Raw genomic sequence first — 19,941 nt, forward strand, 5'->3', positions numbered from 1 at the left:
ATATTGCTTCTAGTTATTATAGTAATTTACTATAAGTAATTATTAATAAAAGCGTAGCCGTTTTTCATAACGGCCCGTCTGCTTATTATTATTTTATTAATAACTTTTTAAAGTTATATATTATAGCCGATTCTTTAACTTTTTAACTTTTGAAATAATAATTATATTATTACTAAATACTAGGTATTTTGCTACTTAACTTCTATTAATTTAAATTTTATTTTTAACTAACTTAATTTAGTAATAACGCCTTCTTCTTATTTATTATAATCCTTATAATAACCTTATTTATTATTAATATAGTTTAGCCTTAATAATAGTTACTCAACTACGTACGTTTTAATTATAATATTAAATACTTAGGGCCCTTATAGAGCGAGTAACTATTATTATAATATTAATAAAATAATATTATTATTAATAGCTTAGTTTTCAATTAAAGGAAAGACTTTTACTAGGTTTAATTTATTCAAATACGCTTTAAAGTACTTAATATAAATATTATTTATTTTTAAAATATTAAAGCAAATAATAAAAGGCCCGTTTTTTGAAAAGTATAAAAAATTAAAGTATTATTAAATAAGATATATTCTTAAGGATATAATAAAGATTAAGGTTAATAATAAGGCTATTTAAATATAAATAAGTTAATAAAATAATATTAAACTTAAGAGCTATAAATAGGTTTATTAAGTTATTAATTATAATTAAGTAGTAAAGTTATTTAACAATAAATAATTTAAGAATTTAAAAGTATAAAAAGGGATTTATTTACTATTTAATAGCCCAACGGATTTTTATATTTATTTTAAAAATATGAAGGTTTTCTAAAGTATATTAGTATATTAAGGTATTTAGTATTATATTTAAGGATATTTATAATACGTTAGTTATATTATAACTTAGTGTAATATAGGCTAGAAAGTTTAAAAGTTATAGTAGCCTAATTTTAAGTAGCTCTAACCTTAATAATATTATTATAATAGTAGTTATAACTAATTACTTTAGCGTACTATCTATAGCTAGCTAAGTAGATAACTTATTATCTACTTACCTAGGTATTACGCTATATAATTAATAAGTAATTAATAATATAATTAAATATATAGCCTATTTAGTTTTATTTTATTTTATATACTATATATATAAAAAGCTCACCTTATATAAGTATATCTCTATATAAACTTTCTTTTTAATAATATATATTAATATATACGTATCTCATTAAATCAAAAAGTAGAATAGTTCCCTTATAATATGCGCAAAGCTTTTATTAAAAAAGGTACCCCTATAGGACGTCTAGCCGCACTAATATTTATTAGTTATATTAGAGTTTATAAAGATTTTATTTTTATTACTTTTAATATTATTTATAAGCTCTATTTAAACTAAATAAACTTATTAAATAAATCTATTAAACGAACTTATTAATATATAAATTACTATTTTAATAAGAACTTATTTTATTAGAAATACCCCTCGATAGGTCCCCCCCTCTAGGGCTTAGTAAATTAAGACCCCTTAATACCTAACTATTATAACTAATATAAATATATTTAAAAAGTAATATAATACTTTTTAATAATATAAAATCTAACTAAATAATAATATAAATATTATAAATAGCCGGGTTAATACGGATATTAAGGTTTAATTTATTAATATTAATTTAAAAATTATATTTTATGAAGCTAGAAATCCTTTTAATATAGTTCATATTATAAATATAAGGACTATATAAGGGTTTTTTAATTATTAATAAATAAAATACGTAATATAAAATTAAGTTATTTATATAAGCTAGTATTAAGAAGTATTATATATATTAAAATAGGTATAACTTATTTTTAAACGGGTAGTAGAAGGTTAAGAGCTATGAATAAAAAGGAGATAATAGTAGAGTTAATTAACTACTTTAGTTAGTAGTTAGGTATAGAGCGTAATATACTTAGTTTTCTTTAATACGTAATATATAGTACGGCCTAGTAGATTGCTCTATTAGGGGAAAAGTTAGTTATAATATATAACTTGAAAAAGTTATTAATAAAGTAGTAATAAGTAAGTAGGCTACTATAAGAAAACAGCTATACTTTTATTAATAATCGCTCTTAATAAATTATTATAATAATTAAAAGCCTCATTACTAATTATATAAGCCTTTATATTATTTCTTAAATAATTAATAAAATACTAATTAATAAGAAAGAGGGTATATTAAGGCTATTATTATTATAAAGTTTAATACCCGCTATGTGTTATAGGATTTCGTATTAATCTACGTGCTATCGCTTCTCGCTTATCTAATCGCGCGCGCGCTTATATAATACTAATAGATTTCTAGATCTGCGGGCCCTAAATTAACCTAATACAGTTCTTTTTTCTTATTATATAATTACTATATACCTACGTCCGGGTAATAATACTTCTAAGCTAACTAGTTCGGCCTAATATAATATACTAACTATAATAATTAATTATATTACTAATTTAGTTACGTAATACGTTATATAGGTCTAGTATATAATATAAAATTTATAATATACGTATGTATAAAGTAATAGATTAATATTACTTAATTAACTATATATAGCCGCTACTTTCTAAATAATTACGAGGTACGTATTCCGTACTTATATAATTACTAGTTTTATAAATATAAAAAACGTTAATTACGGGTAAATTCGAACCGCTTTTTTTAAAATTAAGCTAAAAATTAGCTAAGACGCTTAGACTTACTAGACTTATACCACTAAGCTACGCAGCCAATACCCGCTATAAATATTTTTATTAATTATAATTTAATAATATAACTAAGTAAATATAATATAAAGCTCTATATTTTATGACTTATTAATACTAAATTACTCTTATTATAATATTATTATTTAATATTAAAATTCACTTAGTTTTTAGCTTTATTATAAGTACTTTATAAACTAATATAAACTACCTTATACTTATAAAATCCTTAAAATTCTAAAAATGTTGAAAAATTAGTCAATGAAATATAATATTTACTTATATTAATGATTTAAATAGCCACTAATATATTAATTTATCTTATTTATAAGATATATACTAACTTCTTTAAATTTTTAATAATATTTTAATATAAATTAAAAATCCTTATATTTTAATTAGTTCATACAAATAATTATATAACTAAAAAATTCAATTTAATCTTTATATTTATAAATAATATTTTATTATAGCTTATTATTGAATAATGTACTGCTAAATAACTTATTATTATTGAGTAAATAACTTAAATAGCCTTATAAAACTATAAACTAGCTCTATAGCTAATAAAAATAAGTATTTATTATAACTATTTAGTATTCAAATATTATATAAAAACGAATTAATAACAAAGCTATTATAAAAATTATTTAAAACTATATTATAATGAAAAAATAATTTTATATATTATAGATTTTATATTAATTTACGTACTATTACTTTTACTTATCTAATCGCGCGCACGCTTATATAATATTAGTAGACTTTTCTAAATCTACGGCCCTAAGTTAACTTGATATAGTTCTTTTTATTACGTAATTATGATATACTTATATCTAAGTAATAGCATTTTTAAGCTAACTAGTTCGGCCTAATATAATAAACTAACTACAATAACTAATTATATTATATAATTAATTTAGTATATAATATTATATAATTAATATATAATATAAATTTTATAATATGTATATATATATAGTAATAGATTAATACTACTTAATTAGTTATATAAAACTATTACTTTTTAAATAATTACGGGGTACGTATCCCGTATTTATATAATTATTAATTACGTAAGTATATAAGATATCAATTATGGGCGGATTTAAACTACTTTTTCTTAGAATCGAGCTACAAACTAGCCGAGATACTTAGACTCCCTAGGCTTATATTACTAAGCTACGTAGCTAAAAATGTTTTTATATTAACGAGATATAATGAACGTTATATTAAGTAATTACTAATATTTATAATACTAAGAAATCTTTCATTTACTTAATTAATTAATAAAAAGCCGTAATTAAAAATAGTTTTAGTAATTTTTTTAAAAATCAAAATTTACTAAAATCTCTTAATTATTATAATAAAAGTAAATTAATTTTCGAATTAAATTACTTTATATAAATAACTAAAGATATTCTAAGTACTTTAATAAAATATAAAGAGATTATGTTAATTATATTATTATAGGTTACGTAGGTTGAAAAAACTCTAGTAATTTAAATATTATAATTAGTCAAAAAAATAGAGTACTACCTGGATAGCTAAATAGTACTACTTAGATAATAAAATTTTAAATATAAGGGATTCCCTGAACTTTTTTTAAAAAAGAATATATTATAAAATTTAATTATTTACATAAGTTAATAATTATAAGTTTTATATATATCAAAATAGATATAGCTTGCTTTCTAAATAAATAATAAAAGTAAAGAACTATTTTAATTAATTTTGAAATATAAAGCGTAATATAGTTAGTTTTAATATATATATATAGTATAGCCCTAGCGGATTACTTTATTAGGGTAGCTTATTTATTATAATTAAGCTAATATTAATATACTAAATTCTAATACTTATATTAGGCCGGCTATTTATAATATTTATAATATTATTTAACTAAGTTTTATATTATTTAAAAAATACTTTATTACTTCTTAAATATACTTATATTAGTTCCCCCCGATAAAGTAATCCGCTAGGGCTATACTGTATATTATATATTAAAGAAAACTAAGTATATTACGCTCCGTACTTAATTACTAACTAAAATAGCTCTTAACTTTTTACTACGTAAAATCCTCCTAAGTTCTAGCTATTTATAGGGCGAGCTATACCCACTCTAACATATATAATACCTCTTACCACTAGCCTATATAGGCAGCTAGATCCTATATTATATACTCTTTTTTATTAAAAGTTAGGGGACCCCTTATATAATCCCTTATATTTATAATATAGCCCGTATTAGAGGGATTTCTAGCTTTATAAAATATAATTTTTAAACTAGCGTTAATATATTAAATTTTAATATCTATACTAGCCCGGTTATTTATAGTATTTATATTATTACCTAACTAAATTCTATATTATTAAAAAGTATTATATTACTTTTTAAATATACTTATTTGTTTTGTATTTCTACCTTTGCTGGCTGCTCGGGCGGTTCTCGATATCGGTTACACGGTATTAATACACAGTATCAGTGGATACCCCCACTGTCTCGTTAGACTATTTTTTATGGTTTTCTTCCACCTTTTTAACTTTCCCTCCTGCAAAGTTCACAACCACGGATTGACGGTTAAATATACTTATATTAATTATAATAGCTAGGGTATTAAGGGGGCCTAATTTACTAAGCCCTAGAGGGGGGGACTTATTAAGGGGTATTTTTAGAGAGTCCTAGCCCGCTAGCTACTAATTATATACTAAGAAAGTAGGTTCTTATTAAAGTAGTAGTTTATATATTAATAAGTTCGTTTAATAGGTTTATTTAGTAAGTTTATTTAGTAAATTTATTTAGATTAAATAGAGCTTTAGGTAATATTAAAAGTAATAAGAATAAAAAAAATCTTTACGAGCTTTAGTATAAAAAGTAATAAATATTAGCCCTTTTAGCCCTTTTTTTAAAAACTTTTACGTTACTATTAAAGTTTAGAACCTCTATAGTTAAAGAAGGCTGTTTTTAACTTTATAGCTAATTATTATAGCTAATTATTATAATTAACCTCTATTATTAACCTTTTAACTAGCGCTACCTGCTAAGTAACTTACTTATTTTAAATTAAATAGTAGTTTTGTATTAAAATTATTATATTACGTTAAGCACGTACTTAAGGTATATTATGCGTATTATATGATTAAAAATATACCGTATTATATAATTTCTTTTAAAACGTAATCTTATTAAAGTCGATCTTTTGCGCTTATAAAGCTAAAAACTATTATATACTTATATTAGTTATAATAATTATAATATTAAACTAGCTAAGGCTACTTAACTTAAAAGAGGTAGACTTATTAATAAGTATTTTAAGTCCTTATTAAAGTAATATTTTAACTAGCTCACCTTATAGTTAGTGATTTAATTACTTATTTAAGTAATAATTTATATATTAATACGTTTATTTAATAAGTTTATTACATAAGTTTATTTACTTTAAATAAGGCTTATAAGTAATATAAAAAATAATAAAAAAAAAAATCTTTATTGTTGTTTTTATTTTATTTTATATACTACGTACATAAAAAAGCTCACCTTATATAAATATATATTTATATATTATTTCTTTCTAGTAATATATAAAAATCTTTTATTATTCTACTTTTATTAGCTACTCAGGCGATTCTTAAAATTGAAAATATAGTACTAATATATTATATTAATAAATACTCTTACTATTTTATTAGATTTTTCTTTTACCTTTTGTTTTATTTTTCCTCTTATAACGTTTATAATTATAAATTAATAATAATATTAAGTCCGGGACGCTATTATTTTATAAACTTATTACGTACTAAGCTAAGTTCGTAGCTTATTTGAATAATAGTAGCTTATAATAATATAGTACTAGAAATACCCTCGTTATATTATTGAACATAATATTAATTTTATTAATATTTAGTATATATTAATGTATATTTATATTATATATTGATTATTTTATTTTTATTCTTACTATTATTATTACTATTAGACTATTTATTTACTTAAAATTACTTAAAATACTTACATACTAACTTATTAATTTCTAAAGTTATTTTAAAAGTATATTTAGTAATTTAATTTTTCGGTCTCGATTTATTAGAAAATTATTTAAAAAGTATAAACTCGTTATTATTATTTTGGAAATCTAAAACGAAAATACATTAATAAGTATCGCTATTATTAATACTAAACTTATATAATATTAATATAGCCCTAAAATACTTAATTAATTTTATAATATAATTAACACTTTAGTAGTATAATAATAAAATATTAAGTTTCAAAAAATTAAGAAAAAATAATTATTAAATAAAATAGAAACTAAAAGTAGTTTTTAGTTATTTAAAAAGTAATTAATATATTATATTATTAATAATAATTAGACTTATCTTAATCTTAATTACTATAGCTAGCTATTATTAATAATAAAGTTTCTTAAGTACATAATAAAACTTAATATTAACCCTAATAAAACTAGCTTATTTATTTAGTTTCATTTTATTTTATATATATATGTAAAAAGCTCACCTTATATAAGTTTATCTCTATATAGTTTTCTTTTATAATATATATTAATATATACGTATCTTATTAAATTAAAAGTATAATAATACTTTATAATATGCATAGAGCTTTTATTAAAAAGGTATCCCTATAGGACGTTTAGCCATATTACTAACTACTTATTAATTATATAGCGTAATACCTAAGTAAGTAAACGGTAAGTTATTTATTTAGTTATAATAATAATACTGTTAAGGTCGGAGCTACTTAAGGTTATATTACTATAGTTTTAAATCTTTTAGCCCGTATTATACTAAAAGAACTTTAATACTCGAAGTAAATATAAGAGATTTATTAAATTATTAAATAATAAGTAAATCCTTTTTATATCTTTTATATCCTCTTATATTATTAAGGTTTTAAATCCTTAAATAGTTTATTTTAAATAATTTTAATTATAAATAATATATATTATAATATAAATAACTTTATTTAACTTAATAAGCTTAGTTTTATTTATTAAGTTTTATACTAAATCTAACTTATTATTATTTAAGTAAAAGGTTATTATTTTAGGCATATTATAAGCTCAAGGGCGCTTTATATTTAATAATACCTATTTTTATTTTTATACGTTTTAAAAAAATAGGCCTTTTATTATTTATTATAAATATTATAAAATTAAAAGTTATAATATTATATTCTTTAAAATATTTCTAAATATATTATTACTAAGTACGAACTTTATTTAGATTAAGGGCTAGTTTATTAATAATAATATCGTTTTTTTTATTAATATTATAATAATAGCTACTTATTTTATAAGGGCCCTTAGTATTTAATAAACTAGTATGTGGTACGTAGTTAAGCTATTGTTATGATTATTATTAAGGCTAAACTATATTAATAGTAAATAGGGGAGTAAAAAGAAGGCGTTATTACTAAATCGGGTTGGTTAGAAGTAAAGTAGCTACGTTACTTAGAATAAACGACTACTAGAAGTCGAGTAATAAAGTACTTAGTACTTAGTAATAATATAATTATTATTTAAAAAGTTAAAAAGTCGGTTATTATTAGTATTTGTTTTTTGTTCTACCTCTGCTACTCGCTCGGGCGGTTCTCGATATCGGTTATATAGTATTAATATACAGTATTAGTGGATACCCCTACTGTCTCGTTAGACTAATTTTTATAATTTTCTTCCACCTTTTTAACTTTCCCTCCTATAAAGTTCACAACTACGGGTTATTATTAGTATATAACCCTAAAAAGTTATTTGTTTGTTTTTTGTTCTACCTCTGCTACTCGCTCGGGCGGTTCTCGATATCGGTTATACGGTATTAATATATAGTATTAGTAGATACCCTTACTATCTCGTTAGACTATTTTTTATGATTTTCTTCTACCTTTTTAACTTTCCCTCCTACAAAGTTCATAACTACGGATTAACGGCCTAAAAAGTTATTAGTAAAGTAATAATAAGCGGGCGGGCTATTATAAGAAGACGGCTACGCTTTTACTAGTAATTACTCCCAGTAAATTACTATAATAGCTAAAGGCCTTTTTAATTTTATAAAATATAATTTTTAAATTAATCTTAATATATTAGATCTTAACGTTCGTATTAGCCTAGTTATTTATAGCGTTTATATTATTATCTGATTAGATTTTATATTATTAAAAAGTCTTATATTACTTTTAAATATATTTATATTAGTTATAATAATTAAAGCGTTGAGGGCTAAAGAATTTATTAAGCTCTAGAGAGGGATTTATTAAGGGGTATTTTTAATAAAATGAGTTCTTATCAAGTAATAATTTATATATTAATAAGTTTATTTAATAAGTTTATTTAATAAATTTATTTAGTTTAAATAGAGCTTTAAGTAATATTAAAAATAATAATAATAAAAAACTTTTACGAGTTATAGTATAATAAAGTAATAAATATTAGCTTTTTAGCCCTTTTTTAAAAAAACCTTTATATTATTATTAAAGTTTAAAACCATAAAGGGCCGCTTTTAACTTTTATAACTAACTTTTATTAACTTTCTTAACTAGTATAATTATTACGACCTAATATATATAACTAAGACTAGGGCCTGCCCTATAGGCCTATAACGGCTGTGATATATTATATATATAGGGATATTAATATAAAAGCTACTTAATAAAATAAAAAACTATAAATAAGTTATATAATAATAAAAACCGATAAATAACAAGTAGTTTATAAATAAGACTAATAAAATAAAAGCGGTCTACTTTTATAACACTAATATTATAATATTAATTTTAATTATAAAAGAATTATTTAAATAATATATAGGATTTATATATAAGATAAACTCGAGTTAACTTCGAGGATAGGTTTTTATAACTTTTTAATAATTAATTTAATATTAAATCTTATAATTATTTTTATTTATCTTTATTAAGAACTTCTTTAATAAAATTATAATCAGTTATTAAACCTTTATTTATTTTCTAATTTATAAATATAGTTTTAAAAAACTATTTATAATTATAATATTATTATTAATTCTATAGCCTTAATATTTATTAATATACTTTATTATAACTAGCTAGTTATAATATTTTAATTATTTTTACTTAATAAGTTAACCCTATAAAGCTTATTAATAATAAAGAACGATAATATCTTTTAATAGTACTTTACTTACTTTTTTATAAAAGAAGTAATTTAAAAACCTAGTTAATAAATTAGTTATTATTAATAATAATATATTTAATATTTTTATAATTTTAAGAAAGATACCGTTTTAATAAAAACCTATATTCAAATAAAAATATATTATTAAAAAGAGTACTAAATATAATAAAGAGCTGCTGGTTAAGCTTTTTAATAATATTATATATTTAGCTTAGATTTAAAAAAAGTAGTAAAATATTATTATTATATAGAATATAATAAATGAAGTTATAATAGCTTTAAATTTTTCTAAAAACTAATAGTTTAAGTTAGAGGTTAGAACCCTTAGAGCTATTATTAGGATTATTAAAATTTTAATAAATAGTAAAGAGAAGCTTAAATCTAACTCCTTTATTACTTTTAATATTATTAATAAATATTTTAAGGGTTTTAATTTAGATTAAAACTTATTAAACTTTTATATTATAAACTTTTATACTAAAACTACGTAAGTTATTTACGTAATAACCTTTTTAAAAAAACGACCTTTAGAATAGTTTAAACTTTTTAAAAGATTTTTATAATAATAGTTATTTAAAGAACTATAAGAACGAGATTATTATAATTTTTATTAATATAATAAAATTTTAAAATACTTTATAATTTCTTTTAAAACCTAAATAAGGTCTAATAAATTAAAAACAATTTAAAGAATTTTAAATAAATTAAATTTATTTTTATTATATAGCTAAATTTAAAAAGTTTTCAATAAAATTAGACGTTATTAAGTAAATACGAATATTTAATTTTTATAAAGAATTAAAGGACGAAATTAAGAACGAAATATATAAACTTAATACTTTAAAAGAATTCTTAACTTATATTAAACTTAATATTAAGTTTTATAAGTAATATAAAAAAGAACTGATAGTTATAAGCTAATATAAATAAATAATATTAATCTTAATTTTTAAAATAAAAAAGTTCTATAAAACTATTATTAATAATAAAGACCGATATTTTATAAATAGTATAATAAACTTATAGATCTTAAACTATAAATTAAAAACTACTTAAAAAGACCTTAAATATTATAGTTATAATAAACTAAGATATATAATATAAGATTATTAATAACTTAAATAAATTTAAAATAAATTTAAATTTATTAATATAGTTATTAAAGTTATATTAGAAATTAAAACCAAAACTAATATAAACTATTATTATAAATCGGATATTTTAATAATAATTTACTATATTTACTAAAATAATAAAAAATAAGTAAATTAGTACCCTAAAGAACTAAAATAACTTATTATAATAAGAATTAATACTAAAATGACTAATACTAAAACCTTAGTAATGAACTAACGAATTCTTAATACTAAGGTTATTTATAAAATTAATAAATAGCTTAATAAAACTATTATTAATAAGTAAATCCTAGTAAAATTATTATTATATATATTACTCTTTCTCTTTAGGGTCGGCCCGCCTTATTAGGGGCTAATTTTACCCTTATAAGTAAGCTAGTTTTATTAAAGTTAATATCGAGTTTTTATTATAAATATTATTTAATAAACTTTATAATTAATAATAGCTAGCCGTAGCTATTAATATTAATTAAACTTAAAATACTAGCGAATATATTAAATTATATTAATTACTTTTTAAATAACTAGAAACTACCCTTAAATTTATTTTTTTAAATTCTTTAACTCTTTTAAATAACTATTCCTTAGCCTAAGCTTAGTTATATAATTCCTTAACTATACTAAGAAATCGATTTCTGTTTTAATATTAATATTAATATTAAAGCTTTTTATAAAATTAATACTCTAATAATGATAATACTAATTTTTTTTTAATTATTATAAGTTTTTTTAAATCTAGTTATTTAAGGCGTACTTATAGATTTCTTTTTTAAAAATAATATTAATTAATATTATAATTTTAAAATTAAATTTCTTATTATAAAGGTAGTGCTATAGGTTAATAGTGACTTATTTTAGTATTTTAATTATTAATTATATATATTTAAAAGGAATTAGTAGCGATAACTTATAACAGTTTTAATATTAGCAAAGGAAATAAAATAACGAATATATAGTATATATATATATGAGTAAGAGTTAGAAGTATATATTAATAAAGTTAATATTATTATTAATAACGGTAATAAGGGTATTTCTAGTATTATTAAATACTACTATAAGCTATTATTATTTAAAAAGCTATGAACTTAGCTAAATATATATATATATATATATATATATATATATATATTTTTTATATACTACGTACATAAAAAGCTCACCCTATATAAGTATATGTCTATATATAGTTTCCTTTTAATAATATATATTAGTATATACGTATCTTATTAAATTAAAAAGTATAATAGTACCCTATAATATGCGCAAAGCTTTTACTAAAAAAGGCACTTACGTCTAGCTATACTACTAACTACCTATTAGTTACGTAGCATAATACCCGGGCGGGTAAACGGCTTATAAAAATCGTTTACTTAGTTATAGCGGCAATACTATTAAGGTTAGAGCTACTTAAAATTATACTACTATAGTTTTTAAACCTTCTAGCCCCCGTCACACTAGACTACTTACTCACGGTATAACTAATATACTATAGATATCTTTAAACGTAATACTAGATACCCCGACATACTAACATACCTTATAGAACCCTAATACCCTCGAGGTAAACATAAGAGATCTATTAACTAAGCTATTAAATAGTAAGTAAATCCTTTCTTTTATATCCTCAAGTCCTTAAATTATAATAACTCTACTACTTAATATTACGAGCGACGTATATATAATAAATAACTTAATAAACCTATTTATAGTTCTTAGGTTTAATATTATTACCCTAACTTACTTATACTTAAATAGCTTTATTATTAACCTTAACTTTTATTATATTCTTAAGAGCGTATTTTATTTAATAATACCCTATTTCCTTTTATACCCCTAAAGAGACGGGCCTTTTATTATTTACCTTAATTATATTAAAAATAAATAGTATTTATATTAAGTATTTTAAAGCGTATTTAAATAAGTTAAAATTAATAAAGGTTTTTATTTTAATTAGAAGCTAGGTTATTAATAACGATATTATTTTTTATTAATATTATAATAATAGCTACCCGCTTTATAAGGGCCCTAAGTATTTACTATTAAACTAGTATATAGTACGTAGTCGAGCTATTATAGTTATTATCGAGGCTAAACTATACTAATAATAAATAGGGCTAGAACGAAAGGTAAGTATTATTATTAGATCAGGTTAGTTAGAAATAAAGTATAAAATAGTAATATAATATACTAGATAATAATAGCTCGTTAGCTTAGAGTAGAGGGTACTAACGGGACTACTAGAAGTTAAGTAATAAAGTATTTAGTACTTAGTAATAATATAATTATTATTTAAAAAGTTAAAAAGTTAGTAATATATAACCCTAAAAAGTTATTAATAAAGTAGTAATAGGCGGGCGGGCCGTTATAAAAAAATAGCTACACTTTTATTAATAATTACTCCTAGTAAATTATTATAATAGCTAAAGGCCTAGCTAAATATATAAGCTTATAAAGTAATAGTATTAAGTACTTAATATTATCCGTGGTTATGAACTTTGCAGGAGGCAAAGTTTAAAAAAAAGGTAGAAAAAAATCATAAAAAATAGTCTAACGAGATAGTAGGAGTATTTACTAATACTATATATTAATACTATATAACCGATATCGAGAACCGCCCGAGCAGCTAGTAAAGGTAGAAGTATAAAACAAATACTTAATATTATTATTAATCTATAATTATAAACTTTATAAAAAAAGTTAAAAAGTAAAAGAAAATTATAAAAATAGTCTAATAAAATAATAGGGTATCTACTAATACTATATATTAATATTATATAATTAATATTAAAACCGCTTAAGTAATCAATAAAAATAAAATAAAAATATAAATATATTACTCCTTATAATAAATAAAAATAGATTTTAAATATTAAAATGAAATTACTAAGTTAGATATTAAAAATCGGATAAAGACCTTATTTTAAAACGAGGTATTTAAGAATAAAATTTAGAATAGCTTATAAATTAAGAATTACTTTATAATTTAAATAAACTGTAATATTACTTAATAACGTACTTAAATAGAGGTTATTAGTGGGAATATATTTTATATAAATAATATTAATTTTCTAAAAAAGCTAAAAAAAGTAATTTAAGTAAAAGATATATATTTTTTTAATCCTCTTTAATAATATAAACTATTATAAAGAAAATAAGGAAATATTATTTATAAATAAGGACGACTCCTTATTAATATTTAATTATTTTTAATATAATAAGGTTTTTAAATAGAGTATTTAATTAATAATTATAATTATTATTCTTATTAAAAATACGCTAATTAGTACTATTTAAATTTTTCAAAATAGAACTATTTTTAAAGTTTAGTTTGAAATAGAGCTCTCGTATTAAATTACGAATACTTTAAGCAGAAATAAAATTATAACTTTTTTAAACCTAAATTACTTAATAAAATATTTTAATAATATTAAAAATTTAGAAGTATATTAAATAAACTAATATAAGATTTATTTATTTATTTATTCTACCTCTATTAGTTACTCAGGCAGTTCTTAATATTAGTTATATAGTATTAATATATAATATTAGTAAATACTCCTACTATCTTGTTAAACTATTTTTTAATTTTTTTACCTATTTAGCTTTCCTTTTATAAAGTTTATAATTATAAATTAATAATAATATTAAGCGCTTAATATTACTACCTTATAAGCCTGCTATATACCTAGTTAAGTTCGCAGCCTTTCTAAGTAATAGTAGCTTATAATAATATTTAGTAATACTAGAGATACCCTCGTTGCTATTATTAATAATAATACTAACCTTACTAATATACGCTTCTAACTCCTACTCGCATATATATATACTATATATTTATTATTTTATTTCCTTTATTAATATTAAAAACCGCTACTATAAGCTATTATTACTAATTCCTCTACTTAAATATATATAATTAATAATTAAAATACTAAGATAAGCTATTATTAACCTATAGTACTACCTTTATAATAAGAGGTTTAACCTAAGGCTATAATACTAATTAATATTACGTTTTAAAAAAGAAATCTATAAATATAGCCTTAAATAACTAAATTTAAAAAACCTATAATAGTTAAAAAAAGTAGATCGGTATTATTATTATTAAAGTATTAGTTAAAGTATTAGTTTTATAAAAAGCTTCGATATTAATATTAATATTAAAATATAAATCGATTTTTAATACGGTTAAGGAATTATATAGCTAAGCTTAAGCTAAAAATAATTATTTAAAAAGTTAGAAAATCTATAAAGGGATGAATTTAAGGAGTAGTTTTTAGCTATTTAAAAATAATTAGTATAGTTCGATATATTCGTTAGTATCTTAAGTTTAGTTAGTATTAGTAGCTATGGCTAGCTATTATTAGTTATAAAGTTTATTATATACGTAATAGAAACTTAATATTAACCTTAATAAGACTAGCTTACTTATAGGGCGAAGATAGCCCCTAATAAGGCGGGCCGACCCTAAAGGGAATATAAGATTTATTTAATACTTAAAACTTACAAATAGCTACTTTAAAAAAATAAATATAAAAAGAATAATTAAAAATTAGCTCGTTTTAAAGAAATTAAAATAACTTTGTTATAAATTTAAGCGCTTATTTATATAATAAATATATTTTAAATACTTAGTTTAATATTAAGGTACTATAAGTTTCTAAATTATTATTTTACCTATCCCGAATTAAATAGCGGTTTTCGTATCGAAATTACTATATTGCGTTAAGCGCATGCTTAGGGCATATTGTGCGTATTATATAATTAAAAAGTATACTATATTATATAATTTCTTTTAAAAGCGTAATCCCATTAATATCGATCTTTTACGCTTATAAAGCCGAAAAAACCACTATATAAATTATTATTTTTAAAAAAGAACTTAATAAGGATAAAAGAATAATATTTAAAATATAATTAATATATTATACTTATTTATTAAAGAATAAAAACGGATTAATAAATTATTAAAAATTAAAAACGCTAATTAAATAAAAATAATAAAAGCGAAATTATAATTAAGGTTCTTTATTATAGCTTATATATTAAGTTTAGAATATTTTATAATAATTATTAATATTTAAAGATAATAAATATATATTATAGTTAATAATAGTATATAAAAGGATTATAAAAAATATAGTATTAAATAAAAATAAAAACGAATTATACTTATTTTATAGCCTCTAGCTATTATAATAATTTACTAAGAATAATTACTAATAAAAGCATAGCCGTTTTCTTATAGTAGCCCGCCCGCCTATTATTACTTTACTAATAACTTTTAAAATTATATACTATAACCGACTTTTTAACTTTTTAATTTTCTAAATAATAATTATATTATTATTAAGTACTAAGTACTTTATTACTTAACTTCTAATAGTTATTTTAAACTTTACTTTTAACTAACCTGATTTAATAATAACGCCTTCTTTTATTTTAGCCTATTTATTATTAGTATAGTTTAGCTTTAATAATATAATAACTTAACTATATACTATATACTAGTTCGTTAAATACTAAGGGCCTTATAAAATAAATAGCCGTTATTATAATATTAATAAAAGTAATATTATTATTAATAAACTAACCCTTAATCTAAATAAAGTTCGTACTTAATAATAACGTATTTAAAAATATTTTAAAAATATAATATTATAATTATTTAATTTTAATATATTTATAATAAATAATAAAAGGGCCTGTTTTTAAAAAGTATAAAAATAAGAAATAGAGCGTTATTAAATATGAGGTACCCTAAGCATAATAAAAGCTTTATAATAACCTTTTTTAAATAATAATAAGTTAGATTTAGGGTATAAAACCTAATTAATAAAGCTAGGCTTATCGGGTTAAGTAAAGTAATTTATATTATAATTAGAGTTATTATAATAAAAGTAAACGATTTAAGGATTTAAGGACTTAAAAATATAAAAAATATAAAAGATATAAAAGAATATAGAAAAGGGATCTATTTATTATTTAATAGCTTAATAAATCTCTTATATTTACTTTAAGGGTATTAGGGTTTTACAAGTAAGGATATTTATAATATATTAATTATACTATAAATAATCCCCTTAATAGAGTAATCTACCAGGGCCGTATTATATATTACGTATTAAAGAAAACTAAGTATATTACGCTCCGTACCTAATTACTAACTAAAATAGCTCTTAATTTTTACTACTTATCTATAGGGCAAGCTATACTTATTTTAATATATATAATACCTCTTAGTACTAGTTTATATAAGTAATTAGATTTTATATTACGTACTCTTTATTAAAAGTTAGGGACCCTTATATAATCCTTTATATTTATAATATAGCTTATATTAAAAAGATTTTTAGCTCTATAAAATATAATTTTTAAGTTAGTACTAAGATATTAAATCTTAATATCCGTATTAGCCCGGTTATTTATAATATTTATATTATTACTTAATTAGATTCCGTATTATTAAAAGTACTATACTATTTTTTAAATATATTTATATTAATTATAATAATTAGGGTATCGAGGGGGCCTAAGAATTTATTAAGCCCTAGAGGGGGGGACTTATTAAGGGGTATTTTTAGAATAGTAGTTTATATATTAATAAATTCGTTTAACAAGTTTATTTAGTAAGTTTATTTAGTAAACTTATTTAGTAAATTTATTTAGTTTAAATAGAAAGTAGTTTTAAATAATATTAAAAATAATAAAAATAAAAAGAGTTTTTATAAACTCTAATATAATAAAAAAGAATAAATATTAGCCTTTTTAGCCTTTTTCTAAAACCTCTATATTACTATTAAAATTTAGAACCTTTATAATTAAAAAACCTCTAACCTTTATAGCCGATTATTATAACTAACTATTATAACTAACCTCTATTATTAACCTTTTTAACTAGCGCCGCTATTAAAGTAAATAGCTTACTTATTCTAAATTAAATAATAGTTTTTATATCGAAATTATTATATTACGTTAAGCGTATACTTAGGTATATTATATATATTATATAATTAAAAATATACTATATTATATAATTTTTTTATAAAGGTAATCCTATTAAGGTCGATTTTTACGCTTATAAAGCTAAAAAAACTACTGTATACTATAAGTAATTTAGCGTTTAGCGTAATATAGGTTAAAAAGTTTAAAATTATAATAGCATAACCTTAGGCGGCTCTAATTTTAATAGTATTATTATATATTATTTATAGCTATAATAACTGAGTAAATGATTTTTATAGGCCTACTTATTTAGGTATTATACTATATAACTTTTAGGATAGGTAACTAGTAGTACGGCTAGACGTATAGCTTATAGGGTACCTTTTTTAATAAAAGCTTTATACGTATTATAGGTACTATTATACTTTTAACTTAACGAGATACGTATATACTAATATATACTATTAAAAAGAAACTATATATAGAGATATACTTATATAGGTGTTTTTTACGTACGTAGTATATAAAACAAAATAAAAATAAAATATTTATTTTATAATTTCGAGGAAGTTATTTTAATATAATAGAGGATATATATTTTAAAGAATTATGTATTTTTATACGAATATTCATAATTATTCAAAAAGATTACTTATAATATAATAAAAATAAGGAATAAATATAATATAATTTTAAGAATTATATAATTACGTAAGTATAATTTATAAATAGATTAGAGAATAAGCTATTTTTAATAAATAAATTTAATTATTAAACGATTTTATAAAAAGATTTAAATAAATCTTATATAATATTTAAAATATAAAAGAACGAAATAAATACCTAGTTTATATTAAAAACAAAAGAGCTAAATAAGCGCTCGTATTAATAATAAATATTTAAGAATTAAATTTATTTTAAATCATATTTAAAAAGTATTAGAAATATATAAAGCTATTTATTATAAAAAAATAAGACTTTTAAAATATAATAATTAAGATATAAAAATAGAACTTAAAAAAGAAAATAATTATAATTCTATTTATTATACGCTTTTAATTAATAAAAATAATAAGAACTTAACGATTATTTTAAGAAAATACTTATTAAAAATATATATTAAACCCTTTAATTTATTAATTAAAGTATTAATATTCTTTATATTAAAGAAAGAATAAAAATTATAATTAATAATGAATTATTAAGAACTTAACTCGATTATTAAAAAGAATTATTATTTTTTATTTCTTATTATTAAAATCAAAAACTATTATATAGAGTTAATTAATTTATTATAATAGATTTTAAAATAATATTTAATTAAATTAAAAATAAAAAAAAATAAATACCCGTTAATCCGTGGTTATAAATTTTAGGAGAGAAAATTAAAAAGGTAAAAAGAAATTATAAAAATAGTCTAACGAAATAGTGGGGTATTTACTAGTACTATGTATTAATACCGTATAACCATATTAAGAACCGCCTAAGTAATTGTAGAAGTAGAATTAAAAATAAAAATAAATAAATAAAAATTACGTTTTAAATAAAAAGGACCTTTTAAATACTTCGTAATATTTTTTTAAACTTATTAACGTACTTATTATTTTTTAAATAATATTTAATTATATATTTAGTATATTAATATTTTTATTATTATATATATTAATAATATTCTTATTTTCTTATTGAATTTAGAAATATATAAGAAGTATATTTATATAGTATTTTAAAAACTCTAAGATACGAACTCGTTATTAATCTTAAAATAAACTAGTTTATATTATTAAGAACTTATATAAACTATAACTCCTTAATTATTTTATATTTATAAGTATTTAATATAGATTTTAAAATATTAGATTTATTTACTTCTTATATTCCCTAATAAAAAGTCTTAGCTTAATACTTATATATTAGTTTTTAAGTTTTTAAATATAGGATAGATAATT

This window comes from Colletotrichum scovillei (assembly GCF_011075155.1).
Source record: "Colletotrichum scovillei strain TJNH1 chromosome Unknown Contig00001, whole genome shotgun sequence".
NCBI lineage: Eukaryota > Fungi > Ascomycota > Sordariomycetes > Glomerellales > Glomerellaceae > Colletotrichum > Colletotrichum scovillei.